This window comes from Rutilus rutilus (genome assembly GCF_951802725.1).
Source record: "Rutilus rutilus genome assembly, chromosome: 6".
NCBI lineage: Eukaryota > Metazoa > Chordata > Actinopteri > Cypriniformes > Leuciscidae > Rutilus > Rutilus rutilus.
Genome location: NC_140214.1, coordinates 32,346,259 through 32,373,475, shown reverse-complemented (window position 1 = coordinate 32,373,475; position 27,217 = coordinate 32,346,259). Strand labels below are relative to the sequence as shown.

General features: G+C 39.7%; 1 protein-coding gene across 2 annotated transcripts in view; it reads left to right on the top strand.

The window, feature by feature from the left end:
- The window catches only part of tnk2b (tyrosine kinase, non-receptor, 2b), a gene marked incomplete at its 3' end in the record, with an annotated part of 98,241 nt that overhangs the window by 8,389 nt on the left and 62,635 nt on the right, over positions 1-27,217 (top strand). For both annotated transcript variants that reach the window (XM_084411554.1, XM_084411553.1), the window contains exon 3: positions 17,370-17,562. The remainder of the gene's footprint in view (positions 1-17,369; positions 17,563-27,217) is intronic.

Sequence of the window (27,217 nt, the reverse complement as noted above, 5' to 3'; positions counted from 1 at the left end):
CCCCCGGACCACGGTCCGGACCAAACTGAACAAGATTTGGTTCGTTTCTAGTGTGAAAGCATTTTCTGTATGGTTCGGACTTTCAGACCATTTACAGGAAGTTCCGGTGGTTCCCGCGTAGCCTAAACAACTGAAGAAGAATATTTATGTTTCTTCCAGCTGATTTTCACACACACACACACACACACACACACACACACACACACACACACACACACACACACACACACACACACACACACACACACACACACACACACACACACACACACACACACACACACACATAATAATGCCATAATAATAAAAGTATAGTGGCGACGATATGCGTCTGTTCATTCATTCTTGATCGATCGAGACGCTTTGGCTTCACTTTTGAGCACTTGTACGGCACGCTTGGTTTAAAGATTTGAAGTAGTGTAGTGTTGCACGATATCCTAGAAAGATATCGCAATACCCAGCTATGAAAATTGGTACGATATGAAATTTTATTAGTACCGTTACTTTAAGAGTGGCAGCACTCTAAATAATAAGAGCAGTATTTCTTTATTTTGCGTCAGGATATGTGTGCAGTGCTTTGCTTCCACTGTTTTACATTCACTAAACAACAGAAGCAGAACAGTAAAATATATACGCACAACACTTGACAAAGAAACATGCATGCATGAGAAACTAAAGCGCTCAGACCTGAAGCACGCGCACGCCTTTCAAGGTATGTCTTTAGTGAACGTAAACCGTTTGTAAAAATAAATCGTATGCGTTTCATTGGGTAGCCTACGTGCAGGTCTTAAAGGGCCTAATTTTCTGTGCTATTAATGCTTGAGTGAATAAATTTGATCTAGCCTATTTATTAAGAGTCAGTCTATAGTTAATTTATAGGGTGAAGACTTGATTTTTTCAGCTACAGTACTTGGTCTATTTAACAGTAGCATTCAAAAAAGAAATTAAGCACTGTTTATTTTATTTTATTTGTTTCTCATAGTATTTGTCATATTGTTTGTAATTTGCTTTTTTGCTTATTTTTAATAACAAAAATCAAATCAAATTAAATGTCTAAATTGTAATTATAAAATTACATTTAAAAAATATTAAATAACTCGTTTCATGAAATAAGATTTTGGTCATCCCAACCTGTTCAGAATTGTGAAAGGTTAGCAAATGTTAACATGATTGATAATAATGTAAATGTTGCAAACATCTTTGTAAGGATGTACACACAGGCATGCAATTATTATTATTTATTTATTTAATAAAGGAGAGGGAATGGTCAAAAAGCAGGGCAGGAACAGAGTTTTTTTTATTAATTTATAAAACAATGAATTGTAAGTTCTGTAAATGTTTCAATTACTTTTACTGTTTTAGTTTTTTTTCCCCATGGTATCAATTCAGTGTCGGTATCGAGGTATTTTAGTCTGGTATCGTAGCAAAGTCATAATTTTGATATCGTGACAACACACTAATTTGAAGGCTACATGCTGTTTAAATGTATTATGTACTTATATTTATCATCAATTAAACAAATTTATTTTAATATTTGTAATTTTCAAATAGTTAAATAAAATAGTTCCAACGGTTTTTGCTATGGTACCGTTTGTTATTAGCCTGTTACAGTAGTTTTCCATTAACTGACATAGGGTGCCAAGAGTGGTCCTCCTCCCTTGTAAAGATGACGTTATGCAGCTCATCACAGATGTAATAATGAAAAGAATTACTCAACACAGCTCCCTATGATTCAGCATTGATGGCAGATGTGTAATGTTTGTATATCACCCTCTAAAAGAAGTGGATGAATTTCTTGCTGTCCCACACAGTCTGAGTAGTCAGGCTGTTGCTTTACCCTCCATTGTTCATGATACAGTTAAAGACTCCTGCATTCACTCTGTGTTTATTTAAGAGCCTGAAGTTCATTTTTCAGATACATGAGCAACCTGTCAACCAACCCCCTGCCTGTGGCTCTGTTTCTTCTTATTTGCCTATCAATAGTTTTAAGCACTGTGTCTAACTTATGAGTGAAGCTGTTGTTCATGCTTACTTATGATTCATAAGGTTCGTGCTACGGTTTGTGCTTGTCAATTGTGACATCATGGACCAAATTCAAACAACAGTGACTTGCTATAATCCTTTCTGTTTAGTGTGGTTCTGATTTTTTGTTTGTTTTTTTGTTCAGTCGCAAAATTTAGGCTGAATTCTATGGTTTTGAAAGTGTTAATTTATAGGGCCGCATGTTATATGGCATGCTGTACCACAGTAGTACACTGGTATAATATAATTTCAGTACCTAATCTGGACGAAAATGTAGTACAGTTCGGCAATACAGGCAGTGTGACATGAAGCATAAAAGTTAATGTGAGATTAATTAAATGGGTCAATGACATGTAAGAGTGCCCACCACAAAGCAAAGTAAAAACCTTTTAATAATATAATTTAAAACTCCTATTTTTGTACCATTTTGATGAACATTTGCAGTATAATACATTTTATTTGCATTTAATATTTTATTTAATAAGTTAATAGTTCCAAACAAAAACAATGAGCGTTGTGCCATTGACAATGCAGCATCTGTTTTCCCCACCATCCTTTGGCGTTACATTATTTGATCACATACTTATTCATGCAAATGCTTTTAAACCATTCAAGCGCGATAAGACAAAAGAGAACGCAGTGTAGTCTTGAATTTCTTGTCTGTGTGACACACACACACTCGAGCGCACAGAATGACATTTTTAGACAGTGCTTGAACGGACAAAAACACACAAAATTAAATTAGTTAAATGAAGTCTTAAATGAACATAAAGAGTTGCAGCAGGTCTTAAAGTGACAGCAGCCTAATAAACCCGCTGCTGTCTGTCATTAAGAATAATCATAGCTACCTACCTGAAAATCTTAAAGCACTGTTTACAGTGGTTATATGGTTACAGCACAAGGTTGTGTGGGTCAAAAACAATAACATTTTTTACAGGGCAAGTAAAAACTGGTCTGACTGGACTAATAGAAAAAATTGAAGGGCACAGGCAAATGTGTCATTTATTATAACAGGTTTATATGAAGATTCTTTTAAGTTCACTTAAAAGAACTTAAAAGGAGTGAGCTTTTAACACATTATAGTCCTTCACGTCTATTGCGATCTCAAAATTCCGGCCAGTTGATAATACCTAGAATATCAAAATCGACTGCTGGTGGTAGATCCTTTTCCTATTCAGCACCAAAACTCTGGAACAGTCTTCCTAACATTGTCCGGGAAGCAGACACACTCTGTTAGTTCAAATCTAGACTAAAAACACATCTCTTTGACCTAGCATACACATAACACATTATAGACTTCTATAATTCAATGTTAGGCTGCCGGATTAGGTCAGCCGGAACCGGGAACACTTCCCATAAATCCTGATGTACTCGTTACATCGTAAGAAGAATGGCGTCTACGCTAATATTAGCCTCTCTGTTTATCCTGAGGTTTACCGTAGTCCGCCGGATCTGAGCCGTATCCAGATCTGATGAAGGACCTGCGCCTGGACACGACGACAACGCATTCCTGAAGTGTTAACTAGTCTCTCCCCGGTGAAGGCCTCCTTCCCTTCCCTTTACCTCTGTACTGATAAAACGTTGTCAAAATAATTCCAGGTCACATGGATGCGCGGAAGCGAAAAAAAAAATCTGCATTATGAATTTATAAGGCCAGACAAGTAATTTGGTGAGATCAATTTGTAAAGAAAGACATATTTTTCACAGATTCGCGTTTTCACCGCCACTCACCGTCGATTTGATTATTATTATTATTATTATTTTTTTTTATAAAATCATTTAGTTCGGTTAGAGAACAGACACTATTAAACTGAATGTTTCTGCTTAATACACTGTGAGCCGAATGAGAATCGCAGCACAGATCAGCAGCAGGAGTCAGATTTCATTCAGCACGAGAGTGAGGTGTTCATTCAGCACGAGAGTGACAAAGGTGACTGCAAATATTTGGTGTCAAAGCGAAATGTAAAAGCACCTATTTAAGCGAATTTGTCATAGCACTGTTTTGTTGTTGTGTTTTTCATTAAGAATATAGGCTAATGAACTCACCATTCAAGCAATCCACCCCGAATTGGCGCTAGTTTGAAAGTGAAACTAAAATGCGCACGACCTCACGTGTGCATGGGTGCGGAGCGAGCAGAACAGAGCGAGTGTTTTTTCATAGGAGTGAACTGAAAACGCTTGCTCTGCTCTGCTTGCTCCACGCCCATGGACACGTGAGGTCGTGCGCATTTTAGTTCCGCACCATTATGAATGACCGTGCGGACGCGTGCATTTTATGTTTGCCTTTAAATTAGCAATTTAAAAAACCCCGCCGGTGATACCGGTATTAATATACTGCTTCTGTCTTTGTTGTTTCTACATCAATTTGGCAATTAATTAGTTGAAATATTTAATTGTTTGATAATAATATATATAATACATAGGGCTTGCAAAAAAAGAAAGAAAAGAAACCCCCTGTTTGCATGAATACCCTGTTTAATATGTAGTAAAGGTATGGTGACATGGATATTTACTGTTATGGAGAGCTTAAATCTCTCTGTGGTACAGTGAATGACTGCTGTTATTGTGGCACAGTGAGCGCAGAGCGCCATGGCACTGTTCCCTCATCGTGGTGCCATGATGTCAGTGACACTCAGTGCTTTGAAATGTGCTCAAGCACGCAATGTCTGTGTGTTGTCATTTTGTCTAAAAGTTGTGCTCTGTCATTATTTGGAACCAACAGTGTTCGCCTACGGTAATGAGATGATTAGTGATAGTTTGGTAAAGCAGTTTCCTCCCACAACGCCCCAAACACAGCCCTTTCCCTGAACTCTAATTACATAATGTTTGTCTTTCGGCTGAAAAAGTCAGTCATCTGCCGTCAGTCCCCACAACAAGTTACCCAGGACTGCAGAGGAAATGGTCAACTGTGTATGTCTGTGTGTGGACAAAAGTGTTCTTTGTGTGCAGGAGAGTAGAATGGGCTGGTGTGTCTGACGCTGAACTGCCTGTTCCTCGCTGTAGGTGGAGGTTTGGTGGCCATGTGAATCAGAATGATTCAGGTCAAGGCGCCTGGTGGCATTCCTAAGCTTCCCACTGACTGGTGACTGGGCACAGACTCCGCCCATCGACCACTATCAAGCCAAGTCACCTTCATTTATAGAGCGCTTTTAACAATATAGATTGTTTCAAAGCAGCTTTACAGTGCTAATAGGAAATTAAAGTAACAGAGATTGTTTTGGCTTTACAGCAGCTCTAGAATAAAGTTATTGTCCAGCAAAAGTTAGTTTTTGTTTTTTAGGATCCCTCCTAACCAGGCCACCGCCCGCCTGCTGCGTCATGTCTGACATCATCGAAACACATACACATACAGTACACCGTTATGACGTGCCTCCCTATATGGAGTGCCTCCCTTTAAAGGCACACTATGTCATTTTTCGCCACTAGAGGTTGTTTATTCAAAACAAAGGCGTAGCTTGATGACGCCTTGATTTGGTGGGAGAATGAGTTGTCAGAGTTGTCTTCACCTCTGCAGCTGCTGGAGAATACGACCGGATTTGGGCAGAAATCATATTCATGGATGACCAGTAATGTATGAAAGATTTATTAACGTTACGAAAGTCGCTGGAGTGATTGCTAATGAGAGAACAGTTAAGCTTTTTTTACGCCACAGACGCGCCGCTTCCGTTTCTTCCGGTCATGCGTATGTGGGATAACGCAGCGCTGTTTTATCATATTAAATACATATTAGAGTGTGATGAAAGTTGTTATAATGCTACTCTGTGCGTTCCCTCTGCGGCTACTATATGAGACACTTGTTGCACACTGCAGTGAGCTAGATCGATATTAGGCATGGTAAATATGGTACTCTCTGTAAATCAAGAAAACGATAATGAGAACAATAACTGTTGATGAATGTATCCAAACAGTTGCTCACCTCTCTAATAAAACATGAAATGTATTAAAGCGTCTTTGGTGTTTCCATGGGTTCTACAAAATAAAACCGGAAATCGAGGGTAACGTGGGTATGATGTCATTGATAGGTGACGCACGGTTCCTGGTTAAAACTGCTTATTTTTCTGGATTTAAACATTCTTAGAAACATTTGGGATAATGTAAGTACACAAATCAACAAAATATATAACATTGTTCTAGTGGTTTTTTGATATTTTGATCCAAAAATCTTACATAGTGTGCCTTTAATAAATACGTTTACAATACTATACTACGCTTAATACAATACTACATTCCTCTTTCACAGGTCGTAGATGGCTCTATTTGTTTCAAAGCAGCTTTACAGAAAGTCATACTGTGATGTCTATAGTGCCTTAATTCACCCAAAATTTTTAATTCTGTCATTTACTCACCTTCATGTCGTTCCAAAGCCATAATACTTTCGTTCATTTTCGGAACACAAAGGGAGATATTTTTAATGAAATCGAAGAGATTGCTGTTCCTCCATTGACAGCTGACTACCACTTTCAGTAGGGGAACAATATGCAAGCTCCATTGACCAGTCCCTGTTAGTCCAGCATAGTACATGTAGCAAAGTTTTTATATATTTTTTATAGGTATGGAATAGTAAGTGTTACACATTATAAACCCTGTGGGTCTATTTGAATCCTTCTGTTTATCATGTAGTATTATTTATTTAGCTATTGTTAACAACAACTCTTTATTTATTGATAAGGAACATGGAACAAATTCCATTCCGTTCCTTTGGAACAACTTGGAGCTTAATAATGTACAATATCTCCGCAATGATGTTGCAAATTAATTTATTTTTCAGACACCCAGTAGAACTGCCAGACCTGTGAATGTGGTGAAGTAATTTTAGCTGTGCATAGAAACATTTCTCGTCTTCAAAATGGATATTTCCTCTTGCTTGTCCTCAGAGTGGATATTTCTCTGATCCCGCTGCGAGTGACAGAGGAAACGAATGCATGCAAGGTCTGAGGTCGGTGAAATTAAATGGTTTTCTGCTCCAGATATACTCTTAATAATAATTTATTTATTTTAAATCATAACATTAACAGACCAGTAATTTGAATGTAGCATTTTGTAAAAACATAAAGCAAAACATAAATGTGAAAAAAAGTAAACTACTAGTATTTCCATTGTCGAAAATTTCCATTTTTAAAATCATGTGAAGTTTTCAGCCATGTGTGTTTGGTGCATCACAAAAAGTAAAATAATGGGTGCTGAGTGGTGTAGGATAATGGTGTGAATCATTTGTTGAAAGACACTGCTTTGGGTCTTTGTGTCAGTGCTAGATAACGAGTGATATTGAGAATGGCGTACATACAATGCCCAAGGAGAGATCTCACTTTCAGTTTCTGCAGTTTCTGTGTAACCCAGTCTAGTTCTCACTCATACATTTTCAGTGATAATAGTCTCGCCAGCAAATTCCCTCCTTACTTTTCATCCAAAGTAGGTAATTTATCTGTAAATTACCTACCTAAACCTGCATGTATGGCTTCTGTCTGGTCCTGATCAGAGACCAGATGCCTTCTGAAAACAGTCCAAGTCTTTGAAAGAGTTAAAATAATATTAGCAAATGTTCCTGAATTGACTTTGTTTAAAAAACACGTGTGGATTATTTTCTCTGTTTTTGTCTCATACCCTGTTTAACCAAGCAATATACAACAAAACTGTAAAAGTTATCAGCTCTATTCATTTATTTCTTTTTGGCAAAATATGGCAAAAGTTTTGGTTTGGCAAAACTTTACATTCTGATTAGGCCTGATAAATATGTTTTTCAAAGGTGCTTTTGCTTGTTGTCCCGAAGAACATATTTCCAGGCTATGGTAAACACAGCTGTAGGATACTCTGTGGGATAATTACAGTACATTCAAATGAACTTTAAATGCTGTAAGCCATTTAATGTTATGCTCATTCCCAGCAGGCCTGAGTTGTATGTGGGTGTGTAAGTGTATTCATACAGATTGGCGTCAGAGTACAATCAGCAGTGTGCAGGAGTGATACTATCAGCTCAGGCTTTTTCATAAGAGTTGACAGGGAGTACATTATACATATTTGAAATATATGCAGCAATGAAGAAAACATGAGTTGGTGACTAGGGCTGGGTTGAAAACATTGATTTCTCAATTTTACTTGATTTTCACTTCAAATCCTAAGAATTGATATTTTAGTCTATTGTTTTCAACTGATGCGTGAACAAAAGCGCTCCTCCCATCCAGTGAATCACAATAAGTTTTGTGCTTTGTTGCTTTTGATATGAAACAAAGTTTAGCTTTCAAATTGTCAAGATAATTACAAAATTAATTTGAACCTTCAATATGATAGTAATGCACCAACTGACAGGGTTCCCTGTATAGTTTACTAGGGCTGGGTAAAAATAAAATAAAACTTTGATTTCTCGATTTTAATTGATTCTCATTTTGATGAACCATTATCAATTCTTAAACCATTAAATTCTTTTAGTCAATGCTGTTTTCAGCTGATGAATGAACAAAACTTTGTATAATAAATTTGTTTTGAAAAACTAAGAATTTATTTCACAAAAATTGTTGACACACACAAGTACGGTCCCCCTTTACTTAACATATACATAAATTGTAAGAGTAATAGGCTACTGATTAATAAATAGAAGGCCTAAGGTAAGGCTTTAAATAGCAGTCCCAAACTAGTTTTTGTTAATACAATTAAGTTGGTATGAGCTACCACAGTCATTTAAAAATACACAAAATAACACAAAGTGGAAATATGGCATTTTGGTTTATGGAAACAACAGTTACAACAACAACAATGGTGAATAGACAATACTAGCATGGAAACTGCTCCTGAATAGAATGAACATCCTACCTGCATGCAAATCCTTCTCAACATACCAGTTATGTAATTTATTGGTACTTTACTATTATTTCATGACTTACTTATTGACAATTGAACTACGACGTTGCATGCTCGTAGTTTCTTTTGCGCATAACCCCAATTTATACTTCTGCATCGAACTCACGCCGTAGCTATGTTGTAGGCTGTGTGTAGCACACGTACCCTGACGTGCACCTCTTAAAAAATTTAACAATGCGTCAATTCTAAGCGGACCGCAAGTGCTGTGATTGGTCTGCTAGAACCCCTCCCCTGGGTTTCTGCATGTGTAATTGCACGTCAAAGCGGACAACGAGGCAGAAGTATAAATGAAAACCGACGCATAGCCTACAGTGTAGAGGCTATGGCGTAGGTCCGACACAGAAGTATAAATCAGCCTCAAGTGAAGTGATACAGCACGTGCCGCCGCATTTGGACGTACAATTGAAGAGTGCGAGTTACGAGCACAGTAAAACATCTGACAGGAAAGTTCGTTTTCTGAGGTGAGAGACTTTTTATTCTGTAACAAGTTACGAAAATAACGATAGAATAATGACACTGACATAGAGCCTGACAGCATCTCATCTGACCGCAGATACTGAATCGAGACGGGACAACACATTTTTCTCAGGCACTCTTTACTTAAACTGCATCTGTCAACCTGTTTCATGTCTTTCAAAATAAAAGTCTTGCATCAGAAAAACATTTAGAACCGTCGAACATTTAACACTTTAAAAATCATAAAAATAACACAAAAACAAAACGAAAGTAAAAAGTATGTATATAAACAAAACACAACATAAAGTCCAGGCCTGGTCCTCTCTCGTCCTTCACTGTCATCGCTCCTCCTTTTATGGTTCCGTACCTCCTCCGTGAGAGATACGAGACCGGTGCAGCGCGCAGGTGTCGCTCATTATCAGTAATCACGCCACCAGCCTTGCGCCATTCTCTCACGGCCCTTGACTCACTTTTAACCACCATTGAATGTTTGTTAATTTCCGATTGCAATCTGATGTGGATTTTAGTCATATAAAATGATAATAATAATACAATTTTAAATAAAATTTTACTGCTCCCGATCGCATCGCCTCCACGATCCCAATAAAAAAATATAGCTGCAAGCAGCAATTACCGGGGCCAAGCAGAATAAGACAAGACATGCCAACATTGCTGAAAGTGTCAGACCAACTGCAACAATGAGCAATTAAAGACATTTAAAGAGGATTTTAGGCGAAATGGCTGAAAAATCATAAAAATAGTAATTAAAAATATGATTTAATATGATTATCACTTTCGACCAATAGGTGGCGCAGTTACAAAACTGATGTGATGTGGTCAGAGTGAAGTAACAATGACACATACAAAGTTTGGTGTCAATATGTCAAGGCATTGCAGAGATAAAGCCTGAATAATGCTTTTGCCATCATGCCTCAACTTTGCTGCTGCGGTATTTGAAAACAGTTTTGTCTATCGACACGAAATCCATAACTTTTAGTCAGCACAGTCTGGAGATGATAAGATTCGATTTTGGTGGAAATCAGACAAATGGTCTAGGAGGAGTTCGAAAAAGTATGCATTGAATGAAAATCAAGATGGCGAACAGGAAGTTAGGCCATATAAGGAAAACTTGGTATCTATATTATCGGCTTGACCCAAGGAATCTATTAAGAACAGTGTCATTTTGCATAGGCAGATTTATTCAAAAGTTATTAGCAGTTTTGGGAATTTTGTTATAACTTTTGACCACAAGGTGGTGCTGGTCCGAAACTTCTCATGCTCCTTCAGGGCATCGTGCTGATGACCCATACCAAGTTTTGTAACAATCCGTTCATGCGTTCTTAAAATACAGCATCTTAGCACAAAATTCAAAATGGCCGATATAGTAAAATTGGATATCAGTCGACTCGGCATGTTGCAAGACCAATTTTTGTAGGGCCTTATGGGAATCTGGACTTGGCCACTCTACCACAGCCTTAACCCTCTGAGGTCGGCAAACGCGCCCACGCGTTTTGCTGGATTTTTTTCAGTTCAGTTCAAAAGAAATAAATTTTGCTCTGTTGACTTTGATATTACAAGCAAGTTTCATACATCAATCGATTCTGTTAAATGTGTATTATTTTTGTGTATACTCACAATAAAAACAAACTGTTGTGCTTTTTGCCAAATAAAGAAAAATAAACGTGATGCTAGTTCTGCCTTATCTCTGTCAGTGAAGACCATTCTGAAACGCGTCCGAAAATGAACAATAACTCAGCGAATACTGAGTCAAACAGGCATACAGACATACAGGCATGAAGCTTGAATTCTCTTCTTTAAAATGAGGTAATTTATATAAAAAACAAATATTCTCATCTTGTGAAATCTGTATTAAAAGAGAGCGATTCCAGTCGAGCTAATTAGAACTCATTCAAATGTAATGTGACTCCGCCCACGGAGAGCGCGTGCTATTCAAACGCAAATTACTGAGGCAAACCTGTGAACGCCCCCCATATCAGCTCGAGAAAACACAAGTTTATTCAGATCATTGTAGCCTACGTGCTTACACCATCTGGCAGCGCTGTGAGGAATAATAATAACGGAAAATCTACCTCAGAGTGCGGGTATTGCAGGAGAGAGGATCCGAATATGTAGTAAGTTTTTTTTTCCTTCTCAAGTTAATCGCGTTTCTGTGAATGAATGAACGGCAGCCGCAGAGATGCGCGCTGTTTACCACAGCTCGCAAAAAGACAGTTTAAATTTAAATTGTGTCTCTGTGTGAATGAATGATGATGTTTTAGCAAACTGTATTGCTATACTGAGCTGAGTAAAAATCGACAGAAATATGTTGAAATAAAATGTAGGCTATTTGTATAAGCAACGTATTAAACTGAAAATTAACATTTATATGCCCTAATATTTCATAAAAACAACGTTACAGTCAGGCGTTTCTGTTTGTGAATGAATGTTTCGGTTTTAGCAAACTGTATTGCTATACTGAGTAAAAATCGACTGAAATATGTTGAAATAAAATGTATTTGTATAAGCAACGTATTAAACTGCAAATTAACATTTATATTTCTTATAATAAAAATGAAAGACCTATGTTACAGACATATAAGACATAAAATATCTGCCAACTCAAATAAGCTTTTGTTTGCCAATATTTGCTCATGTTAAATATAGCATGTTTTGTCAAAAATAAAGTAATCAAATAATCAATCAAATCCTTAACTTTGAAATATGTATGATAAAATGTATACTTTAGTTTTTACAAAGAAAGATTACACTTGAATTGTTGTTGTAATTGTAACCTTTTTAATAAAAAAATATATTTACAAGGTAGATGTAAACAAACTTTTAAAAGGTAAATATAAGCCTTTTCTTTAAATAATTTTTATTGTGTTTTATTAGTGACAAATTTGGGGAGAGGATAAATATTCCAAAACTGAAAATACAGTATGAGAATTAACTGCACAATTACTAGACATGTTTTCCTTGGATATTATAGGCCAAATTGCAAGCACAATATGTGGAAAAATAAAAAAGAATTGAGATGCTTCCAACTGTTGCTCTTGCATTCTTGTGGCTCAGTGACTCACCTGAATGAATGGCTAATTAAGTATGCAGGCCCCATTGTCTCCTAAGGTGTGAACCACTAAATATGCATGATCTGTGACGCCCACTCCGCATATTGCCTTTCCAAACAGAAAGTGCTTTGCAAAATTCAAATCAATGTATTGTGTTATGTGAATGATTAGGCAGGGTGATTTTCACATCATTTTGAAGAAAAAACACTAGGCAATGACATCTATTAGACAAAAGTCTTATTGGCACATATTTAGTATGTGTTTTATGGTCTTATTTCAGAAACTTTAGTTTTTAGTTTTTTCAATAACCACGCATAAACATTATTCTCTCAAAAATGCAGACATGTACATTCTTGTTGCTCACATATTATGGTAGCCCTGTTTGTGCTAAATAGTGTGTAATTTTTTTTTGCCATTAATATGTTTATAAGCAACTGAAAAAAGCACAAATGTCAGGGCATGTCAGAACATCTCAAGGACCCCAAAAACACCTCAGACCCCAGAGGGTTAACCTTATCAGGATCCATATGCACTCCCTCAGACGAGACGATGTACCCTAGAAAAGAAACAGGCTGTGCATGAAAATCGCATTTCTCCGCCTTGACAAAAAGTGATGTTGTTCAACCCCCGGTAATCAATACAAGGTCGCAGAGAGCTGTCCTTCTTACCCACAAAAAAGAACCCCGCCCCCGCAGGTGAAGAGGAAGGCCGGATGAACCCTGTTGCTAGAGAATCCGAAATATATTTCTCCATGGCCTCCCTCTCCGGGACAGAAAGTGAATAAAGTTTGCCCTTAGGTGGAGACGTACCTGGTAATAAATCTATTGCACAGTCATAGGGACGATGCGGAGGTAGAGAAGCAGCTCGAGACTTACTGAACACTCTCTTCAGGTCGAGATACTCGCTGTGCACGTTTGACAGATCCATATGCTCATCCTGAAACACAGAACAAGACACAGAAGGACAGGCAGACAACAAACAAGCAGCATGGCAACTCTCACTCCAAGCGAGAATAGAATTCTGACTCCAATTAAAGTGAGGGTTATGAAGCACAAGCCAGGGATGCCCAAGGACTACTGGCGTAATGGGAGTGTCAGTAAAAAAAAAAAAAAAAAAAAGGTTTCAATGTGATTACCAGAAGTGATGAGTCTTACTGGACCTGTGGTGTGAGTGATGGAAGAAAGAGATAGACCATTAAGAGCATGACCAGCAATAGGCTGGGAGAGAGTAACCACAGGAAGTTTGAGTTTATGAGCCAGATCAGAGTCAACAAAATTACCCTCAGCACCAGAGTCAATTAAAGTCTGACAGTCGTAAATGGATGAGGGCCCTTGCAATTTAACAGGAAAAAGGGTAGCAGCAAGACAGGATTTAGTCAATGTGACCCCACCCGTCAGTAACCTCTTACCTACTGACGGGTCCTGGCTTTTATGGGACACTGCGCTGCGATGTGTCCAGCAGCTCCACAATACAGGCAGAGACCCTCATTTTGCCGTCTACGACGGGACCTGCCCACCTGCATGGGTTCCGGTTCTGAGAAAACGACATCAGCATCGCAGGAGGTGACGGGAAGAAGGTTCAGCAGATTGGGTGTTGGGGCTCGGCGCGCACGCTGACCTCTCTGCTGCAATCTGTTATCCAGCTGTATAGCTAGACTGACCAAATCATCCAGCGCTGTAGGCAGCTCCAGTGAGTAAATCTCATCCTTGATATAATCAGCAAGTCCATGTAAAAACACATCCCACTGTGCTTCTGAGTTCCAACGGCACTCCGCTGCCAGGGTGCGGAATTCAATGGAGTAATCTGCGACGCTCTTATCACCCTGACGTAACTCCGCCAGAAAACCAGCCGCCTCTCTGCCCGAAACCGCCCGATCATAAACCTTTTTGATCTCCTCCGAAAATGATTGGAACGTAGCACAGCAAGGAAGCCTCTGCTCCCAAACTGTAGTACCCCAGAGAGTTGCGAGTGTCCCGCGAGTAGCGTTATGACAAAGGTTACCTTCGATTCCTCAGTAGGAAACGACGATGATTGCAGAGAAATGTGTAGAGAACACTTGGCAAGGAAAGAGCGGCATTGTTGAGGCTCACCAGAATAAAAGGCTGGCGGCGGAAGGCGGGGTTCGGTGAAACGAACAGTTCGATCTTGGTTAGCAGACACAGGTGGATTAGACGCAATGAGTTGCTGGATAGACTCAGGCTGGAGACGCTGTACCTGGATGGTCCGCTCCGAAACTTGAGAGACCAGGGCTTGAACAGCGCAATTAGAGGCTGCCATCTGTTCCTCCTGGCGATCAATACGTGAGTTACTGTGTGACAATAAGTCTCTAAAATCTGATGTACCCGCTGGATCCATCTTGATCGGATCGTTCTGTCACGAAACAGAAACTCAAGATCCAATTGCGAGTCAAATTAACAGTCTTTATCAGACAACTCCAAACACACAGTCTCAGTAGAAGTGCAGAATAATCCGGCCGTGCAAAGTCTTCAGCAAAGACAAGGAATAACTTCATCCAGTCCTCACCATCCAGAGAATGAGAGAACAGCAAGCAGTAGAATACAGACTCGAGTCACTAGGAGAGCTGACAGAGAGCAAGACAAGACATGAGCAACAACGATCCGATAACACACACACAGAACGCCAGCCAAATAAAGACAGTGCAGATGAGTTACACCTGTGCCCACTCTGATTAACTCATCAGGTGCACAGTGATTAATTAACCCTAACAAGCTCAACGAGTGGACCTACACACAGACATTGGCTGTGTCCAAATTCAGGGTCTGCATCCTCCTGAGGATCCTTCCTACCCGGTTGAAGGAGGAGGGGTCCTCCGACGACCGCAAAACCCGGAAGTCGGTGTTTGTGAATTTGGACAGCCTACCCTTCTTTCAGTTCCCTCCCGTTGCTCATATTCTGTCGCCTAGCAACCGTGACAGCGCTAAGCAAGAAGCGGGAAAATGGACAAACAAAGAGTTATTCTCCTCATTTTAATTCTTTTGGAAGAAATAAAGCAATATTTTTTTGAAAAGCCAGTTTTTAAAAAACTTACATCGAAAAGCATACTCCTCTGCCACTCCGCTACCGCTCGCTTCGTCCGCCATTACGCTCTGCCGAAAAGAATTATGGGATAGGTAGGACGGGAAAGGATCCACCACACCCATCCTTCCAATTCGGGGAAAAGGAGGACGTATTTGTGGGCCGCATTTGAAGGATCCTACGAATTTGGACAGCCTTCGTCGCGGCGCTGTGACGTAACATCCTTCAAATGAGTACTCCGAAGGATGTAGACCCTGAATTTGGACACAGCCATACACACACACACACAGAAATTAGCATACGGATCCATGAACCGTGACAAAAAGTTATTAGCATAAACATGAGTGAAACTTTGGACAGTTGGTGGCGCTAGAGGGATTGAGTTGGAGACTCCAAATTTGCTATGGTGACTTCAGACTGTCCTCTATCAGTGTGCCAAATTTCATAACTTTCCCGCAATCGGTTCTATGGGCTGCCATAGACTCCCAGTCGGAAGAAAAAGAAGAATAAGAACGGGAACAGATACAATAGGTGCCTCCGCACCTTCGGTGATTGGCCCCTAATTAAATACAGATGATGTTATGCATAGTAACACTTAGTTAGGTGTTATAAGCTCCATATATGGCTATTTTGGGGAGGAGATTTGGGGAGTACGAAAAATCTTCCGCTTCTCTGTTTTATAAAGGGAATTTTGCGCAGGTTCTGGCGTACGCATGGTTTTATAAATCTGAATACTTCTGTGTGTACGCAAAATCTAGCTTTTGTTCATATGGATACTTTTAGGATGAAATCTACGGAATGTTTTATGAGGGCCCTGGCTTGGTGTGCCAACCCCTAGTACTAAATGCTGACTTCTAGAGAAAGCTGTGGAGTTGTTACAGTCCCACTGAATAAATATTGTCTGCAGTTGTACTTGAATCCAGTGTTGAAGCTTGCCTTTTCAAAGAGGAAATGGATGCAAAATGGCATATTTTATTTCATAAATAATCCAACCAGATCTGTCAAGGTCGCACTGGTGCCACTACCAATTTGGCCAAACTGATAAGCGGCGTCGTCAGGTAGGCCCAAAATACAGCGCAGTGCGAGATTGAGCGAATGCATTGGTTTACTTGCTGACCGGTCTCGATCATCCGACTACTAAACATCACTGTGTGATCCAGTGAGAAGCTCACTGAGTTTGAGTTCTTCAGTACAAACCAGAAATGTCTTGGTGATTTAAAGTTTAAAGCCTGATGAAACATTGTGCCACAATGATCCAGTTTGAAGGCTTTTCAATCCACAAATCACCAACAATTGCCATGGATTTACAGTAATAACACTAACTGTAACCATGGTGGCAGAAATGTGTGATATATAAAATTTTATTATATGAATTATGTAGACATGAAGAACTTTTTTTTTTATTATTTTTTTTATCACCAGCCACTACAGCTAGTGGTTTTCCAAAGCTACTAGCAACTCAGCATTTTCACTGGCCATAATTTTGACATCGAAACCATAGGGAAAAACTGCCATATAGATATTTCTAATATTATCTCATAATTTGGGAGCTGGTATATTTGGCTGCTGTCGCTTTAAGACCTGACGCATGAACCCATTATACTGTTTTATATTGCCATGTATTAAAGGAGCAATGAAATATAATATTGGTATTTTCTGTTGTTAAGCTATAGCAGTTTTTGTGCATTACTGTTTTTATAACCAATACCATAGAATTTACGAGGCTAGCTATGGTAATGAGGTGCCATGCATGGTTTTACCTGATTTTTATGATCTACAAATGTATGATACTATGAAGAACCAATGGTTAATTTTATTAAAAGAGTCCTAACTCAGTCAAGTGCTGTAGAACTTTGTGGCACCGGTGCCACTGCTCTCAAATGTTAGTCTGGAGCCCTGTAATAATCCACTTCTTTTTTTTTTTTGGTATTACAGTTGCAGTGGATCCACATGGACGGAGATGTGCACGATGGTGTGATGGACTTAGCAGCCTGTGAAGTCAGCCACTGCACAGACAGCCTGCCTGCGTGCTGTGTGTGAACCTATTGCTGTGCAACACACACACACACACACACACAGCCCATAAAGCTAAAGCAACCAACAGTCCTCCTACATAGCGGACAGCTGGGTAAGTGTACTATGCATTGTGCTCATGTCATCATAAAGGTGTGTTACCTGAAAATAAGTTGAAGTGTGTGTTTTTTGTCCAGGGGGTATTTTCTGTTGTAGCAATTTCGTTTTTGAATGAAAGCTGGTGTTGACTTCAGTTATGAGAGACCTGGCATTTGGAGCAGGCACTATTGTGCGTCTATACATGTGTGTTCTTGCGTATATGTATATCACTGCACTGCGCACATGCCACACAGCTCTCTACCCATGTCCCATCCATCATTAGCTGTGCGGAGGGTCAAATGGACAACGAAGGTGAGGGCTCTGTATCTTATTACTCCGTGAACTGAAGTGCCTGGAACTCCGTCATTTGACTCTCTGCTCGCCCATGTTATCCAGAATCAAACACCCTCCGTGTGGTCCGTAGCCTTGACCTGCCTCCTCATGTAGCCCCCCTGTAGTTGCTTCGAGATCTGTCTCTTTTGCCTGATTTGGATGTACTACACTCCTCCACTGTGCAAACACACCCAAGGGTGTGCTTGTCATGTTATTTGTTTCCTTTATAAACAGAAGGCAAACATGTCTGCCCCATATATCTGACTATTTAGAGATATTTTCTCTCAAATCACACCACAAAGACTGCACTGTGCTGTTTTGGGCTGAGATAAGCCCAAAGCGCATGTGTGTGTGACTGTCTGAGTGCCTGGCATAGCGTCATGGTGCAAAAGTTTTGCAGTCAGTGAAAAACATCAGTCTGTGCTCTCAGTACTGTTTGCTGAGAGGAAATGATCTCTGGCTGAGTGTAATTACTGTACGCTTATCTACTCTGCATGGCTCAGTCAAACGGCACTATAATTAGAACAGGGTTTTAAAGAGTTCATTACCGACACTTTTAGATTTTTATCTGGAGGTGGAGCAATTCTGACATACACCTGCTGAAATGCCTTTGTGCGTGGGTAAGCGTTTGTGACCGTGTCGCACGTCGCACAGTTCATGTCTCCTGGCTTGTGAGTCGAATTCTGGATCCAGAAAATCTTTTTTGATTCTGATATACAGTGTTGGTCTTTGGGATTCTTTTGTAGCAAGGTGATAAACTCAATCTGTGACGTTCACATCAGCTCTACCTCTCGATAAGAATATGTCCCTGAGCGTTTTTTTTTTTAGAACAGAAGGGAGGCTCGCAGAGGTTGGGGGGTTTAGCTCCCATCAGGGGAAGTGTGTTTATTTTTACCTCATAGGAAGTGTATGTCTGTGTGTGCCGAAATAGCCACGAGCGTGCTTCTTGTGGAGTGGTGTTGCGAATGCCTGGAGAGACTGAAGAGCCAAGACTGACAACTCTGGGGCTCAACTCTGGGGCTCTGCATGGAGGTACGAGGAAGGAGCTCAGAGCATGATGTTATTTTAACCCTTCTATCTGTCACTTCCTGTGTGTCACCCATACCCACCCCCACCCCATTTCTCTGTCCACTTATTCAAATGGACCAGCATTGCCTTACAGTGCCCCCACCTCAAGGACATATGTCAGTGGTGACAAGGCTTCCTGGAGTGCTACTAATGTGGTCCTTGGCAGTGATTTGGGATGAAGACCGATGGGATTTGGGATGAAGACCGATGACACCAGACAGAAGGAGGGAGCAGGTTACAGAATGATAAGATAATTCGCTGTGTGTCATATAACAGAGCAGGATATGATGCAATAGGCCAGGTCTCTTACAGAGAACACCTCTGTTTTCAAACTAGCACGCCCACACATGCACATGCACAGTCACTTTGTATATAGTATGGCATGCCAATGATAGCCACCCACACAGTAAAAAAATCCATTCATAAAAACGGCGCTCATGCCTGCTGCTTATGCACCACAGACAAAATCACTGTTAAATATGTTAAAGTACTAAAAGCAACAGTAACAGATAAATAAAAAATCACCTTTTCAACATAATATGCAAAGTTTTATCCTTTTCACTGTCTCCTTTTATGTCTCTAACCCTCACTTCCTGTCAGCTGACTGTCTGCTCACCTGACTTGGTGTGTCTCTAAGGACCTGGTTTAACTCAGTCGAGTAAACACTAAGCCCATGAGTTACAGTGCTGCTTTTGCCTGTTAACTTTAACAGTCACAAATGCAAGCTTACATGCATGTCAACAGCCGTATTTTGCTTGAAATTAGACTTTCGTCAACCAAACCCCTTAGATGTAAAATATTTACTTGAAGTACCCCCATTTCAATAATAACACATTCTCTCTCTCTCTCTCTCTCTCTCTCTCTCTCTCTCTCCGAAAAACATAGATACTGTACATTTAAGCGAAATACAGAACACAGACAACAGGGTTGACATTTTATCACATCACTTTATTAACAAATCAATTTCAACACAGGATATTTGGTAAAAATAACTAATTTTAAATAAGGAAAAACACAGAAATACTGAAGTCTTCTGCATAACAAGATGTCTTGATATGGGGTCAAGAAAACGTTCAAAAGCCGCACTGGATGGTTAAAAACCTGCAAATAAAAATACCATAACATTAATGACAAAGTTCCCCTGCATCCCATCTGGCAAGTGACATAATTTACTTCATTATACTGTACTTAATTGACTTAATTGACTTAATTATACTGTATACACTTGAACGAGTTGCTTTCAACCAAGTATCATCTTTCATGTCAACCAATCTGGGCCCGGTTCCCCGATAACGCTCACTCTTAGCGCGCTAAGAAGACTCGAAAGATATATCTTACCAAAGTTGTTTATGTTCCTAAGTGTGTTCCCTGAAGTGTCCCTTAGGAAGCTTCTTAACACGCTGCCTCTTACGTTCGACGTTACAAAGGCGCTGTCCCAAGTGAAGGTGCTGAATTAGTTGGCAGCGATTGCTCAGGAATCGATTTTCCACTTCACGTGAAGGTGCATTACGGCGTTAAGAAAGACAACACGTTCTATGCAAATGAAACATTCCTCAAATTATTCCAGTAACATTTATTTTAACATAGTTTAAGTTATCAGTAAAATATAGACTATTAATTAAATTATCAAATTGTCAGTAATATGTTCACACGATATGTTGTGACGGGTAGACGAACCGGGTATCCCTCGCTAATCATCCATCCTCCTTATCCCGTTGTGCCACTTGTGCCGCTTCTTGACATTGGTTTAACGACTTCTAAAAATTATGTAATACACTTTTATATTAATGGTAAGGTACTTTACAATCAGAATTGATTGGTAAGCAGCTGCAGTTTCTTCTGTTTAATGCGGTATTGATTGCCAATGGTTAATGTTTTCAATAAAAAGCAACCTATCTACAATGAACAGAGAGAGAGAGTTAGATACAGAATATGGTGGGGAAGCAACGTAAAAAAAGGGCACCAAGCTTCTCGTCAGAGGAACTTGAAGTTTTGCTGGACGAGGTGAGCTTACATAAGGTGACACTGTTTTCCAGCTTTCGTAATAACTTGTGCAACAGCAACAAAAAAGAGCTATGGAGTGACATAGCAAGGAAGACTGCTGCACAGTGGCGGCGACTAGCGTCTTGAGCTCAAACAACGCTAAGAGAGAGCTTACGAATGGTCCAGGCATCACAGGAACTTCCCTCCACTGGTTTGAGTCCTATCTCACAGGTAGATTTTTCAGGGTCGCATGGAGAGGCAAGGTATCCAAAGCACATCAACTGACCACAGGGGTTCCTCAGGGTTCAGTTCTTGGACCCCTCCTCTTCTCCATTTACACCACATCACTGGGACACATCATACAGGCACATGGTTTCTCTTACCATTGCTATGCTGATGACACACAGCTCTTCCTCTCATTACAACCAGATGATTCCACAGAAGCTGCACTGATCTCAAGCTGTCTGGCGGACATCTTGACATGGATGAAGGAACATCACCTGCAGCTCAACCTGGCAAAGACTAAGCTTCTCTGCCTCCCTGCCAATCCGTCTCTACAGCACGACTTCACTATCCAGCTAGATTCATCATCAATCACCCCATCAAGGTCGGTCAGAAATCTTGGAGTAATATTTGATGACCACCTGACCTTCACAGACCAAATTACAACGACAGCTTGATCATGCAGGTTTGCACTGCACAACATCAGGAAGATCAGGCCTTTCCTAACTGAGCATGCAACACAACTTCTCGTCCAGGCCCTGGTAATTTCTGGGCTTGATTACGGCAATGCTCTTCTGGCTGGACTTCCATCATGTGCAACTAAACCTCTACAAATGATTCAGAATGCTGCAACCCGTCTTGTCTTCAATGAGCCCAAAAGGGCCCACGTCACTCCTCTGTTCATCTCTCTGCACTGGCTACCACTCACTGCTCGCCTCAAGTTCAAGGCATTGATGCTTTCTTACAGATCTACCACAGGCTCAGCTCCCTCCTTGTTTCAGTCGCTCCTACGAGTCTACATCCCTACCAGAAGCCTACGATCGGTCAATGAGCGACGGCTTGTGGTACCATCACAGAGAGCCACAAAATCACTCTGCAGAACATTCTCATTCACGGTTCCATGCTGGTGGAATGATCTCCCCACCCTCATCCGGAATGCAGAATCCCTGACATTATTCAAAAGACAACTGAAAACTCATCTCTTCCGTGAGCACGTAACCTCATAAAAAAATTAAAAAAGAATTCTTCCCTTTTCCTTGTATCCTCCCTTGTCTGAGCAATGCCTGAACTTTGTATTATGAGCACTTCTTGCGTTGCTTTTGCCTCTTGACGATAACTCGCTTAATTCAGTCCTCATTTGTAAGTCGCTTTGGACAAAGGCGTCTGCTAAATGTATAATGAGGTAGTAGATTTGACGTAGATTTTGCTTTATCGTTTAGTTTGTGGTATGTAAATATATCCAGCTATCAGGACTGCTTAAAGTTACTCACACAAGTAAAAAATAAAATGAATGGATGAATAAGAAAATCACAAGCTTAACGTGTTGAAGGTGACATTGAAGACACATTACATTAATACTACAATACATATTTTTGCATCAGGATAATTATTTGGAAGTATTTATTGTGCCAATATGTAATTCTCAATTTCCCGTTTTTTTTTTTTTTTTACCGTGCTGCTGATGGATATAGTTATTTTTAAGGGTGTTCACTCTTTACAAGAGCTTAAACACTTTTTAAGTTATAACACAAATATTATAACACATTGTAATTATACAATTATAACACAAATATTGATGTATTAACAGGGCTAGACAGTGCAAGCATTTTACTCACATTTGTGACAAAAAATAGATGTGTGTGTGAACTAGGGATGCACAATATATCGGCCACCATATCCGTATCGGCTGATATATGTAAATTTTTTATGTTATCATGATTGAAAATTTGGCAGATATAGCTGTTTCTTCAAAATGGCTAAAGACTGGGGTTGAGTTGGGCAGGTAAGTTGTGTAACATGATCTTATTGGAAGGGCCTGATCTTCCTAATGTTGTATAAGGCAGATCTGCAGAATGAGGAAGTTCTAGCAATGTGGTCTGTTGATCAACTGATCATTGATCATAACTCCAAGGTTTCTAGCTGTCCTGGACAGAGTTATGGATGACGAACCAATCTGAATGGAGAAGTTGTAATGAAGTGAGACCACAAGCAGTTCTGTCTTCGCAAGGTTGAGCTGAAGGTGGTGGTCCTTCATCCAGCAAGAAATGTCTGTCAGACAGACTGAGATGCAAGCAGCTACCGTCGGATCGTCTGGCTGGAATGAGAGGTAGCCATGTTTCTGAACGACAGATCCTAGTGATGGCATGTAGATGAAGAAGAGAAGTGGTACAAGAACTGAGCCCTGAGGCACCCCAGATGCCAGATGTTGCGACTTAAGCCTCTTTCACACAGTGCGTTGATCCCGGGAAATTGCCGTAAAATTGCTAGAGTGCCTTCTGTGTTGAACGCAAACAGGTCCCGGGATTGATGCCGGGATTGATGCCGGGATGGGGACCTAGTAACATTGGTGGGATCAGTCCCGGAACGCACCCTGTGTGAACAAAATCCAGGACCAATGCCATAAGGGGTGTGTCGTAGTGATGATGCACGTGCCATCGCAATGATGTAGTTATCGTGCGACTCTGTTGCTCTTAGAAGAAAGTTTGTGTTCGTCATCAACAAAGAAAGAACGAAAAAATTTCTGCAAATGGGAATGAAGCAGAGACCAGGGAGCTCCATACTATCCGCGCTGAAGCTGAGATTGTTCGCCAGCTTTGTGGAACGGTACGCGATGCATTAGTGTACGACCGAATCCGGAAAAAAAATGCTCGAGTGTGGTTTCTCGAGATCGAAAGCGCAGATCATTAGTAAACTTAAGACGCTGCGTAAAAAATTCCACCAAGTGCATGACTACAATGGAAAGAGCGGTAGCGGAAGATTAGACCGGCCTTTCTACAACCTATGCTACAGCTCATGTACCCATGTTGTTCAAAGCAATGCAAACACCTCCGCTGTTGTACCACAACATGTTTTCGATGTCACGTGTCTTTACGGGATCTTTATGGGATGTGTGTGAACGCACTCACAGATTCCGGAAAATCACTGGCAGTGTGAATGAACCAAAATCAACCGATCCGACAAGTTATCCGTGTATTTTCTGGAATCTCTGTGTGAAAGGGGCTTTAGACACCTGAAGAACCTACCTGAGAGGTAAGACTTGTACCATTGGAGTGCGGTTCCTGAGATTCCCTTCGTCATTAGGGTTGACTGGAGGATCTGGTGGTTAACCGTGTCAAAAGCAGCAGAAAGAGTACTGAGGATTTGGAAGCTGCTCTTTCCAGCCTCAGAGCTTCAATAACCGAGAGTAGGGCAGTCTCAGTTGAGTGTCTGCTTTTGAAAAAGACTTGTTGTTGTCCAGGAGGTTGTTCTGCGCAAGAAGGGTAGAGACTTGTTTGAACATGATTCATTTAAGTGTCTTAGCAATGAATGGAAGAAGGGACACTGGGTGTAGTTTTCTAAAAGTGTTGGATTTAGAGTAGGTTTCATAAGCATTGGGGTTATCCGAGTCTGCTTAAATGCTGTGGGAAAGGTACCAGTGTGAAGAGAGGTGTTGATGGTGTGAGTGAGTGCAGGTACAACTAAAAAAGAAGTGGCTTGAAGGAGATGAGTGGGGAAAGGATGAATCAGAAAGAAAGTAGGAAAAGATGAGTTTGGAGACTTCTGCATTCGAAAGCGGACAGAAGTAGGGGAGAATGTGTGTGTTTGCTGTTAAGATGTGTGTCGGTTTGTGGTGTGGAAAATTGGCTGCTGATGGTTGTTGTTTTATTTATGAAGAATGTGGCAAAGTTGTCAGCTGTTAGGGTTTATGAAGAGAGGAACTAAGAAGACAGGAAAAGGTTTAATTGTTAGGAAAATGTTAATTTAGTTGTGGTAGTATGTACTCTTAACAGTAGAGATATTTGCAGAGAAGAAAGGGAGGAGGGAGTGATACAAAGAAGTTAAGACCTGAATGACTAAATGTAATGAAGTCTGCTTTGTTTACAGCGGAGTAAACAAGACAAATAGGAAAAGAAAGTAATGTACTAGAGGACATGAGTGTTAGTAATAGTAGGGATTTGGAAGCACATAGTGAAGACGGCACAAAAACAAACAGGCGTTTAAAATTGTTTGAATGTGTAAATTGGCAAGACAAAACGCATCCAAATGATGATCTTTCATTCTATGATGGTTAAACTTAGCAGTTAATTCGCAAATCACATGCATGCCGAACCCTTATCCCCTTTAGAATGAATGAATTATATATATATATATATATATATATATATATATATATATATATATATATATATATATATATATACACACACACACACATACATACATACATACATACATACATACATACACATACACATATACACACACACACACACACACACATACACATACACACACATACATATATATATATATATATATGATTGATATATATATATATATATATATATATATATATATATATATATGTACATGTATGTATGTATGTATGTATGTATGTATATGTGTGTGTATATATATATATATATATATATGTATGTATATGTGTATGTGTATATGTGTCTATATCTATCTCAATCAATCTATCTATCTCAATCAATCATTCATTCATTCATTCATTATATATTATCATTCATACATATACATATACATATACATATACATATACATATAGCGCTTTAATATGTACTACTGTAAACCCAAAGCGCTTTACAATCATATCAGGGGATCTCTCCTCAACCACCACCACAAGCATCCACACGTGCTCCTTGGGGAAAAAATGAAGCATCAAGCCCTGCTTAAATTATTCACTTTCATTTTACAATTTGATTAAAATAAAAATCATTGTTTTATTTTGGTTTATTGTGCAGCCATTTGTTAATTTTAATGTTTCATTCGATTTAAATAATAATTTGTTTTTCATCAACTCCCAAACCCCCAGAGGTTTACAAACCCTGAATTGAGATTTTAGTGTCTAAATGTCTTACTGATGATTTATTTTTAGAATGACAGTCTCCAGTGATCAGCGGTGCCTGGTTGACACCCAACTTTATTTCCTGTGTGAAACACAGCACAGTTACATTTTTGTAACTTCTTATGAATGTATAATTTTTTTCAAATAGTAACAAAGCACCAAATCATGTGTAAGATAGCCTATATAGATTTTGTTAAAGATCTTTTACATCTTAACATTTGTGAGAAGTAAAAAAAAAAAAAAAAAAATGAACGTTTCCAATCTGTTTGTATAAAACTTGACTTCTTTGGGGCTACCTTTTTGCTGAATCAACACTGAATTTACTTCAGTTGAACAACAGTGGAAATGCTTCATTTTCCTTTTATCGCTGTAAAGCTGCTTTGAAACAATCTGTAGTATATAAAAGTGACTTGGCTTGTTTTAGGCTTGTTTCACTTTGCTTTGCTGCCTCCTGTGGCAATTGTCTGAAGTACAGCAGCCATTATTATACACTATTTGTAGTGCTAAAAATACTTATGTTCAAACATATTTTGGTTTTTAAAGTGACTCCCTTAAATTTTCAATCTCACAACTGTATTTGAGTGAAAGTGAGTCTGCTTATGTACTGTATGCACAGAACCACAGTCAATACCTAGTTAGTGTGTAGCCCTGTTGACACATGGCATGCTTTGCAGGTTTTTCATTCCTGTCAGTCACTAATATTAGGGCTGTCAACCTTTCTCAGGTCAGAGAAAATGGGTGTTGGACTGGAGTGGAACTAAACATTTGCAATAGAATGAACTATCATTTTTAAAGGCCCTTTTTTCCTGCTGCTGTTTAATATTATTTAAGCACATAAATCTCATTTGCAGTAGGAACATCTATTAGTAACCCTGCACAGATCACTTGTTTGTCTGTCATTTATAGCACATTGCTTATAGTCTGTCAGTCTCTCTAACGGTCTCACTGCGCTCAAGCGTGATGCAGCTGGATGCCATCACTCCAGGCTCAGTGGATTAGTTTGATGACCCCAGGATACACCTGGGTCACCCTGTCCCCTCCACTCTTCACTAGAGATCAGTAATCCTCTCGCCTCGCATACCCTCTTAAACCACACCTGTTAAATACACACAGACACGCTGCCTTGATGCCAGCTTGGCTCACATGGCTGCACAAGGCTTTCTAGAAAGATGCCACAAAAGCAGAGATTAGTCAGCCTGCACACACACTCACA